An 11,395-nucleotide genomic window follows, 5' to 3' on the forward strand; every position below is an offset into this window, starting at 1 on the left:
CTTCAAAATACATCTTTTTCCTTCAAATCGCCATTAAAACCAACATTTCGTATAACTTGATCATTTGAAGAACTAGAAGAAGAACCTAAACATAGCAATATATCACCACCTCCACCACTAATACCACTGGAAGATCCTTCTATAGAATGATGACTAACATGAGCAACTAAAGGATGCCTAGTCCCTGAATCTTTAGCCAAAGACAAATACCAACTGATATCCTTATCTTGCTTTATTTGAAATATAGATTGAATATTAGTTTGACCAAAATCCAACAATATTGATAAATCTATTGAAACATCCAACTGAATTTCATCCAATATCAAACTAACTAAACCATTGAAGTCTATCATATTATCAACAAAAACTCCAACAACACTATAATTCTCATAAGAATTGTAGTGAGTCCACTGTCCACCATAAAAAACGACTACAGGAATATTAACCATGGTATCAATTTACTGCAATAAAAGAAAAAGAAGATTGTATAAGAAAAATGTTAATATGTATATAGCTCTATCACTATCTATCAGTGATAGACAATGATAGAGCTTAATCACAGTATATCAAACACGATATGTCACTAGTGATAGAGCTCAATCACTGTTATAGAGAGTGATAGAGTTCTATCACTTTGTATCAGTGATAGACAGTGATAGAACTATATCACTATCTATCAGGATTGAAAGTGATAAAACTCTATCACTTTGTATAACTTATAGATAGTGATATATATGCATCATTATCTATCAGTGGTAGACAAATGTTCACATCCATACATAGTCATAACAAAAACTATCTATTTGCAGGGAAGAAGCCATAGATGGACGGTGCTACATGATTGTTTAGCACGCAAGGATGCATTGAGTATCCAATACTGCACGATCGTCTAGGAAGCGAGCGCCTACACGATCATGCAACCAACGCCACACGATCGTGTAAAAAACTCTACACGATCACACATCATTAGCTATACGATTGTGTAAAAAACTCTACACGATCGTGTAGCATTAGTTATACAATCGTCTAGCAAATGCTACACAATCATGTAGTAAATTCTACATATCGCATAACAAAAGCTATACGATTGTTTAATTTTGTAAAATTTAAAAGAAAGCCTTAATATCTATATAGCTCTATCACTGATCAGTGATAGACAATGATTGAGCTCAATCACAGTATATCAAGCACGGTATATCACTAGTGATAAAGCTCAATCACTGTTATAGAGAATGATAGAGTTCTATCACTTTCTATCAGTGATAGACAGTGATAGAACTATATCACTGTATATCACTGATAGAAAGTGATAAAACTCTATCACTTCGTATAACTTATAGACGGTGATATATGTGTATCATTGTCTATCAGAAACTATCTATCAATCTGTGAATTCAAATAGCACGATCGTAGCACGCAAAAACTATCTATCTGCAAATTCGATTAGCACGATCGTTTAGCACACACGGATGCATCGAGTATCCAATACCACACGATTGTCTAGCAAGCGAGCGCCTACACGATCATGCAACCAAAGCCACACGCTCGTGTAAAAAACTCTACACGATCGTGTAGCATTAGCTATACGATTTTTTAGCAAATGCTATACGATTATGTAGTAAACTCTACATGATCGCATAACAAAAGCTATCCAATCGTTTAACTTTGTAAAATTTTAAAGAAAGCCTTAAAATAAGAATTATATCCCGAAACATCCATCAATAATTCATCCACAAACATTTATCACATAAACGCAATGCAGATAAGAAAAACCCACTAGTACTATAAATGAATTCGATGAAGAAACGTACACTTATAAACACAAAAAATAGAAGAAAAAAAATCGTATCATGGTCGAGGAAGAATTCCGATGAAGAAGATTTGCGAGGAAGAAGATCACGACGTTCGATGAGGAAGAAAGAAAAACAGCGTTCAACGAGGAAGAAGATCAATGCGTTTGACGAGGAAGAAAGAAGAATAAGTTCAGCGAGCGCAACAAATCAAATTTGAAGAAAAGGAAAATCAGCGAGAAGGAAAATCAATACGATGTTTGTAATTTGAGAATGGCGAGGAGGAAAATCACGGCATCGACGAGGAAGCAGAGTTTAGCGAGGGAGCGCGACAAATGGAAATTCGAAAAAAGGAAAATCGGCGGGGAAGAAGGTTAACTTTGGTAATTTTAGAAAAGGAAAAACTGGAATTTGTTTTTGTTATAAAGTGTAAATATTAATGTTTTTTCTTATTTATAAGAATTCCCCTTATATTATTATTATCTTATTTATTTAATATATGTGTTGTGTGTGTGATGGACGACTGATTTGCAGCCCATCAAGTCAAATTTAATTTTTGTTCTTTTTTTTTTTGTTTTGTTGTTTCCCATCAGCATCAACGTGGCACTGATGCAAGTAATTTTTTTTAAGAAAATTCGTACAGAAAACCCAAATTTTAGGCTCAAAATGACAAATAACTCATTTTTTTTGGAAAAAATTGACAAATGGCCTATGTTTAACATTATATTCATGTGAAATTACCAAAATAAACTCGCGCACGCGGAAAAGTCATCTCTCTCTCGCTTTCTCTTCGGTTGCTTGCTCATAAATCACTCTCATCTCTCTTTCTCGCTCTTTCTTCCTTCCTCACTCACAAATCACCTTTCTCTCTTGCTCTTCTCTCTATTTCTTCTTTTCTTCACTCACAAGTCACTCTCCTCTCTCACAAATGGAGTTGGTATTTGATTTTTTGTCGAAGTTAGTCGTGTCAGAGATGAAGAAGACGTAAAAAGGAAAACAATAAGAAAAAATAGTTTTCGCCAAAGTTGTTTGTTGGAGAATTAGAAAAAGAAAAGAAAGAGAGAGAGGAAAAAAAAGAGAAGTCGCTCGTTGGAGAAGAAAAGGAAGAAGAAAAGAAGAAGAAAAAATCACTCGTCGGAGAAGAAAAGGGAGAAGAAGAAAGGAAAATAATTTGAAGGAATGAAAAATTGATAATTTCATACATGCATAATGTCAGCAAAAGATCAATTAGCAATTGTTTCTAAAAAATTGGTCATTTATCATATTAGGACTCCCGAAAGAGTCAATGGTACAATTTTCTCCTTTTGTTTTTTTTATTTTATCATCATTATTTTAATTTCTTTATTCTGATTTCTTTTTTGTTTTTGTTTATCATTTTAGATTCATTATTTAGCATTTTCTCCTTTTTTTTTTTTTTAATTTATCCATTTTTTTCTTGAGTATTGCATTTAATCATTTTATTTTAAAAACATTTTATTATGTTGTTATTTTGATATGTCTATGTTTATGTTATAAAGTTTATTATATGATATTATTCCTATTCCTTTATTTGTTTTTCTTTCTAAAATACCCGACGACGGAATCTAGAAAATTTGAAAGTCTGATTTTCTAGAATTCTTAAGGTGAGAAATCGATTCTTTGGGAGTCCAAAATCGATCTCCAATATATTTTTATTAAAGTCGATTATGTTACTTAATTTATTAGGAAATTTTTTTAATTATGTTCTTTGCTTATATACGTTTATATTCAATTAATTTGGTTTTCTAGTTAATATTTCTCTAAGTTGTTAAATCTTTTATAAATCTCTTTTTAAGTCATCTAAGAATTTCATTTAAATTAAACTTTTTTTGTTTTTAAACATTTAAAAATTAATATATTATTTAAAAATGTTTCCTAAAATATTTTTTAATAACTTGGCTTTTAAGACCGTTTTCTTTAAAAACTTTCTAGATGGAATCCAGAAATATTTGGGAGTCCATTTTTCTAGATTTTTTAGATGATGGATCATATCTTTGAGAGTCCAAGATTCAGTACAAGAAAACACTATTTTCCCAATACTTAAATTCGCCGAAAAATAGTCAAAATACGTCGAGAGATCAACTCTCGATGCAGACTATCATCGGGAGTTTGTTCGTGAAATAACCATAAAAACATCTCCCAAAAACTAAAGACTTATCGTTGGGAGTTATGGAAAACTCTTGATGCCTAATATACGCCATCGGGAGATAGAAACTCCTGAAGGCTATTGATACTCCGTCGGGGGTTCACTATCTCTTGGCGATGTCCAAGGTCATCGGGAGTTTGGTTCAGCAAATCAATTTATGAAATGAAACTCCTGAGAACATGCTAGCCATCGTGAAATAGTTGCATTGTCTGATTTAATTTACTTTTTTATTTTTTAAAAAAATTTGATCTCAACAACATAAAGTTCATAACATTATTAAGAAAATCAAATGTTTTCATATAAAGAACGAAACAAACAAACAAAAGTCAATATATATTATTCTTTGATACATAAAAGAAAGAGAAGTGTTGGAATGCCTTGAATTTGTTTGTTGGCGCTTCGCGCCATTTGATGTAATTTTTTGAAAATATTCTCCTCAATAATACTATTCTCCCTCCACCTGTGGACGTAGCTAACACACCGTTCGTGAACCACGTATATCTGTGTGTCGATCTTCTCTATCTCTACGTTCCTTTTAGTGTTATTTAATTGTCGATTTCGTAACAAACTGGTACCAGAGCCTTATTAGGGTTTCTTCGAAATTTCGCATTTGTTCGACAATTGAAGATGTATGGCGTGAACGTAAAGATCGACAAATTTAACAGGAGAAACAGTTTGGGTTTATGGCAGATCAAGATGCGATCCCTGCTAAAGCAACAGGGGCTGTGGGCACTGCTGACGGGTAAGTCAAAGAAGGCTTCCGTGGATGACAAAGTGTGGCAGACTCTTGAGGAGAATGCTCATTCGACGATCATGCTATGTTTGGCTGATGACGTCATCATCGAGGTCGCAGATGAAGAAACTGCCGCTGGTCTTTGGTTGAAGTTGGAAAGTCTTTATATGAAGAAATCTTTAACTAAGAAGTTGTTTCTAAAGAAACGTCTGTATCATCTACATATGCAGGAAGGTACGTCTTTACGAGATCATCTTGATCAATCAAATAAAATTTTATTAGATCTGCGTAACATAGAGGTTCAGGTTGATGATGAGGATGCTGCCCTAATTTTGTTGACATCTTTGCCTTTATCCTATGAGACTTTCGGTTACTCGTATATTTGAGGGAAATTAACTCTGACCTTAGAAGATACAAAGTCCACGTTGCTTATGAGAGAGGACCATCAGAATGCAGGAAGTTCAGTTATAGAAAGTCAGGTATCTTGGTTAGCCGTTACAGGGAGCAAGGACGTAGGAATTCTAGTAAGCAGAAGTCGAACCAGAATAAAAAGTCTTCGAAGTCAAAGAGTTCAAGGTCAGATGATATTTGTCAATATTGTAAAGAAAAGGGACATTGGAAAACCGAATGTCCTAAGATAAAAAGGAATTAGGAAAAGAAAGAAAAGAGTGACAAAAGGGAAACATTCGCCTCTGTTGCACAAGTTGAGATTAATCCTGAAGAAGTCGAGATCGATGCTGAAGGAGATCTAGCTTTAGTTGTGAATGAACATTCACATTCTGATGATGTGTGGGTTCTTAATTTTGGGGCATCTTATCATATGTGCCCAAATAGAGAGTGGTTCTCAACTTATCAGAAAATAGATGGAGGGAATGTTAGTATGGATAATGGTGCTGTGTACAAGATAGTTGGAATCGCTCAGTCAAGGTACGAACACATAATGGTGCCTTCTACACTTTAAAAGAGGTTAGGCATGTTCCTCTAAGAAGAGTTTGATATCCTTTAGTGTATTCGATAGCAAGGGTTACAGTTTTAAAGGTAAAGGTGGAGCAATGTATGTCTATAAGGGTTTTGAGGTAGTTCTGAAAGGCATAAAGCGTGGAACACTGTATTTTCTATTATGTTCCACGATAACAGGTTATGTTGTTCTTGAATAATCATCAATTATAGACAAAGATGATATGACTAAGTTATGGCATATGAGACTTGGTCATATGGATGAAAAAAGGGATGCAAATTCTGTCAAAAAGGGATCTTCTTTGTGGGCACAAAGTGCAGGATTTTGAATTCTGTGAAAATTATGTATTTGGGAAGCTTCATCGTAGCAAGTTTCCAAGAGGTGTTCATTGTACAAAAGGAACACTTGATTATATTCATTCAGACTGTTGGGGACCTTCCAAAGTTGAATCTATTGGAGCAGTAGGTATTTTTTTTTGTCTATAATTGATGATTATTCAAGAATGACTTGGGTTTTTTTAAAGAAACATAAAAGTGAAGCCTTCAAGAATTTCAAGCAGTGGAAGATATTGATTGAAAAATAAACTGGGAAGAAGATCAAAAGGCTGTAAACTGATAATGATCTGGAATTCTGTGGATCTGAATTTAATGAGTTCTGTAAAGCTGAGGGGATTGTTTGCCATCATACTGTTAGGGATACTCCATAGCAAATTGGGGTTGTAGAATGTATGAATCAGATGTTGTTGGAGAGAGCAAGATGCATGCTTTCTAATGCAGGGTTGACTAGAAGGTTTTGGGCAGAAGCAGTAAATACATCATGTTATTTGATCAATCGTGGACCTCACACACTATTGATTGTAAAACACCTTACGAGGTATGGTCTGGTAAGCCTGCAGATTATTCTTTATTAAAAGTTTTTGGTTGTACTGTCTACTATGATGTTAATGAGGGTAAATTAGAACCGAGAGTTAAGAAAGGTATATTTGTGGGTTTTGGGGATGGAGTTAAGGGATATAGAGTCTGATCACCTTCTGAGAATAGAGTTATACTTAGTAGGACTGTGATATTTGATGAAAATTCCATGCTTAACTCAATTGTAAAGCCTTTTGTGACATCTGCTGATGTGGGAGAAAGTAGTAGTGTTGATAAACAGGTGGAGATGCAATTCACTTCAGCTGTGAATGAATTACAACATCAAGGTGGAGAAGATCAACACGTTACTACAGAAACTGGTGTGCAACCAGAAATTAATGTACCTAAAATGTCAAAAGTTGCTTTGCCTGAGAATTCTAGATCACGAGTAGATCAACCGAGTATAGCTCGTGATAGAGCTAGTAGAGTTGGTGTTGGACCTCCTGTGAGGGATGGTTTTAAAGATATGGTTACTTTTGCATTACAGGTTGCTGAAGAGGTGGATCCTCATGAGCCATCCACCTATAGAGAAGTTGTGTCATATAGTGAGTCTGCTTAATGGCTTGCTGCTATGAGGGATGAGATGGAATCTCTTGACAAAAATTAGACTTGGGAATTAGTTAAACGACCTAAGGAGAGAAAAATTGTCACTTGTAAATGGGTTTTCAAGAAAAAGGAAGGAATATCACCTTCAGAGGGCATTAAATATACAACTCGAGTTGTTGCTAGAGGGTTCACACAAAGAGAAGGGGTTGATTATAATGAGATCTTCTCACCAGTAGTCAGACATATTTCTATCAGAGTGTTACTAGCCATAGTAGCACATCAGAATTTGGAACTTGAACAACTAGATGTGAAGACAACTTTCTTACATGGAGAGTTTGAGGAAGAGATTTATATGACCTAACCAGATGGGTTCCAGTATCTAGGTAAAGAAGATTATGTTTGCAAGTTGAAGAAATCTTTGTATGGGTTAAAGTAGTCTCCAAGGCAGAGGTACAAACGATTTGACAGCTATATGATTAGACTTGGCTATAACAAGAGTCCGAATGATTGTTGTGTGTATCACAACAAAGTTGATGATGGTTCGATGATTGATCTATTTTTATATGTAGATGATATGCTCATAGCTACAAAGTCCAAGTTTGACATTCTGAAATTGAAGAATCTTCTCAGTGCTGAGTTTGATATGAAGGATTTGGGTGCTGCTTAGAAAATTCTAGGTATGGAGATTTATAAGGACAGAGATAAGAATAAACTCTTCTTGTAGTAGAAAGAATATATTCAGAAAATATTGTCCAGGTTTGGTATGTCATCAGCTAAGCCTATAGATACTCCCAGTGTTGTAAATGCTCGTTTGTCATCTGTGCTTTCACCACAGTCTGAAGCTGAGAAGGAGTACATGTCTCAAGTTCCTTATGCTAGTGCAGTGGGAAGTTCAATGTATGCTATGGTCTGTACTAGGCCTGATCTTGCCCATGATGTTAGTGTTATCAGCAGGTTCATGGGTCAACTTGGGAAGAAGCATTGGTAAGTCGTTAAAAGGATTTTTCATTACCTTAGAGGTACGTCTGATGTTGGTCTCGTTTATGGAAGTTGCACAGAATGTTTGGTGACCGGTTATTCTGATTCTGACTATGTTGGAGATGTTGACAGTAGGAGGTCTATGACTGACTATGTGTTCACTCTGGGTGGTTCTGTTGTTAGTTGGAAGGCAACCTTACAGCCTACATTTACTTTGTCTACTACTGAAACAGAGTACATGGCCTTCACAGAAGCTGCTAAAGAGGGAATATGGCTGAGGGGGTTAGTTGGTGATCTTGGTTTGCATCATGACCAAGCTATTGTATATTGTGATAGTTTGAGTGCAATATGCTTAGCCAAGGATCAAGTTCATCATGAGAGAACTAAGCACATAGATGTAAGATATCACTTCTTAAGAGGTGAGCAAAGAGTTAAAGTGATGAAAATTGGTACTGCTGATAACCCTGCTAATATGTTCACCAAACCGGTCCCACAAGGCAAGTTCCAACATTGTTTGGATTTGCTGAATGTTTTGAATTGTTAGTGGTCCCCTTTGTGGGACACTTTGAGGCATGAGGGAGAAGTCTGGGTACGTCTGGCAATATTGATTTAAAGTGATGAAAATTGGTACTGCTGATAACCCTGCTAATATGTTCACCAAACCGGTCCCACAAGGCAAGTTCCAACATTGTTTGGATTTGCTGAATGTTTTGAATTGTTAGTGGTCCCCTTTGTGGGACACTTTGAGGCATGAGGGAGAAGTCTGGGTACGTCTGGCAATATTGATTTATGTTGCATTTGATACGTCTGTTATCTGGGAGAGAATTCAAGTCAAGGTAGAGATTTGTTGGAATGCCTTGAATTTGTTTGTTGGCACTTCGAACAACCAAGTACGGGGATCTCACTTCAGAATTCGTATTTAGCATATTTATTTATTTGTAGTTATTTGCGATTATGACCCTAGGGTTTAGAATAGTGCGCTATATAAACTCTCTAACCCTAGAGGCGCCGTTTGGTGTAATTTTCTAAAAACATTCTCCCTAATAATAATGTTCTGCCTCTGCCCGTGGACGTAGCTAACACACCGTTAGTGAACCACGTATATCTGGGTGTCGATCTTCTCTATCTCTACGTTCCTTTTTGTGTTCTTTAATTGTCGATTTCGTAACAAAAATTTTGAAAAATGGTCTACAAAACAAATATGTCTTGAGAAATACATAGATGAAATTGATGACAACTCCAAACAGCATCTCCAACAACATCTCCAAATGGCATCTCCAAACAACATCTCCGAAATAGTAATTTGCCTACAATTACATTAATTAGTGCACATTATTATATATATCAAGATTAAATGTATGAAGAACGCCCAACCGACCCTCATTTGAAAACTAATCTAAACCCACCCCACACAACATTCAAACTTCATGATAAGCGTCCACAAACATACAAAAACACTACATGTTGAACTCTAAAACAAGTTTAATTAATATCAACCTACCCCATACAATATTCAAACTTCATAAACCTCTACAAATACACAAAAACACCATAAGTTGAAATCCAAAACAAGTTTAACTAACCTCAACCCGCCCCACACAACATTCAAACTTCATGATAAACCTCCACAAACACACAAAAATTTCACAAACACACAATAACTCCATAAACACATGAAAATCCAGTTGTTTGGTTACTACAGCTGCAAAATAGCCAACAATTTATTATCATAAAGCTAATAGTAAGACATAACTATTTTACCATAACTGCAGGATAGTAATATATTAGCCAATTAGATATGAAGTAATCATACCTAATTTGATGGTCATTCTCTCTGTGACCATACCATTTCTTCAATCATTTTTTTTTCATTATTCCATCTGTCTTGCATGTTCACCTTTCATTTGTTTTTTAATGTATTCAAGTTCTTTATCTTCAAGTTCAACATTGATTTTTAGTTCCCTCACCTCCCTATCATGCATTTCTTGAGTAGATGACGAAGTCAATGAGCTGCTATCCCTCTTTGACTTAGGTTTAAATCCCCAACCTAGGCCTTTTACATGATGGAGTCGTCTACCCAGAACTGTCTCACAAATTTTGTCTCCTGTTAGTGGTTGGGACTTGTAGATCATTTATAAGATTCAACATTTCATTTTCTTCAACAACATTACACCCTATGTTAGTTTTTTCATCATTATGTATTGAATGAGTTGTATGACTTTCAAAACCTCTAGATAAGTTGACTGGCTCTCCATAATATACCTATTCGCGATAAGGGGGATATTCCATATGTTAATAGATATCACTCCACACCATCTAGTGACTCCCACATTGAATTCATATAATTCTTTTTTGGGCCTCTTGTTCGTACAGAATCATTAACATAAACCTTTGCCACATCTAAAAACTGGGATACTCCTTTATACTCGACCGACAACTTATTTCTAAGTTTATCCATTCTTTATTCATCCTTAAAAATAAACATTTCCTAACTCAACATGTAATCCAAAACAAACTATAACATTTATTGTGTAGATAATGAATGATGGTTAACTTTTAGAGGCTTATATATGCTTATAACAGTAAGAATAAAATTATTATAAACTTATGGATACGTTTCTCAACTACAAATTATATATAAAAAAAAAACATCAAGAACAATAAATTAAATACAAATAGATTTGATTGAAAAATATGTTGGAAGAATCAACAGTTTCAATGAGGCATAAAAAGGAAATATACAAAGAAATTTATGAATCAAAAGGAAGAGAAATTTCTAGAAAGTCCATTAACCTCTTAAAAATCCACTGAAAAATCCAATATCTACAATTAAACATGCAAACAATGAAAATCAAATATCGAATTAAAGCGTTCTAACAGTTTGTAATCGATCAAAACAATGAATGAATCCTCAAATGCTCAAATGAAGAATGGAATTGAACATGCAGAGATGGTTATAACTCAAACACAAGGATCGACTAAACATACGAAGAGAGGTGAACAAACATCGTTACAAAAGGAAAGTATCAAAGGACATTACAAACTTCATCTAATCAGTTTCCATTTACTCTATACAAACTTCTATTGGAGTTTATGTCCTAAATCTCATATATCTTGTTGTTTGTAAAGAAAAATTACATATCTAATAAAATAAGAAGTATTTTATTGACGTTTAGATTGCATTAATTCAATCCAATTAACTAAGATCCAAGGTTATTTGATGAAACTTAAACATGTATGTGGAGACATACAGGTGGATCATATTTAAGTGATAACCTAAATGATCTGTAGTATGTGGATAAGATTGGGTACCTT

The sequence above is a fragment of the Benincasa hispida genome, chromosome 4, assembly GCF_027475165.1.
Source record: "Benincasa hispida cultivar pf3 chromosome 4, pf3_genome.v1.1, whole genome shotgun sequence".
Lineage (NCBI taxonomy): Eukaryota > Viridiplantae > Streptophyta > Magnoliopsida > Cucurbitales > Cucurbitaceae > Benincasa > Benincasa hispida.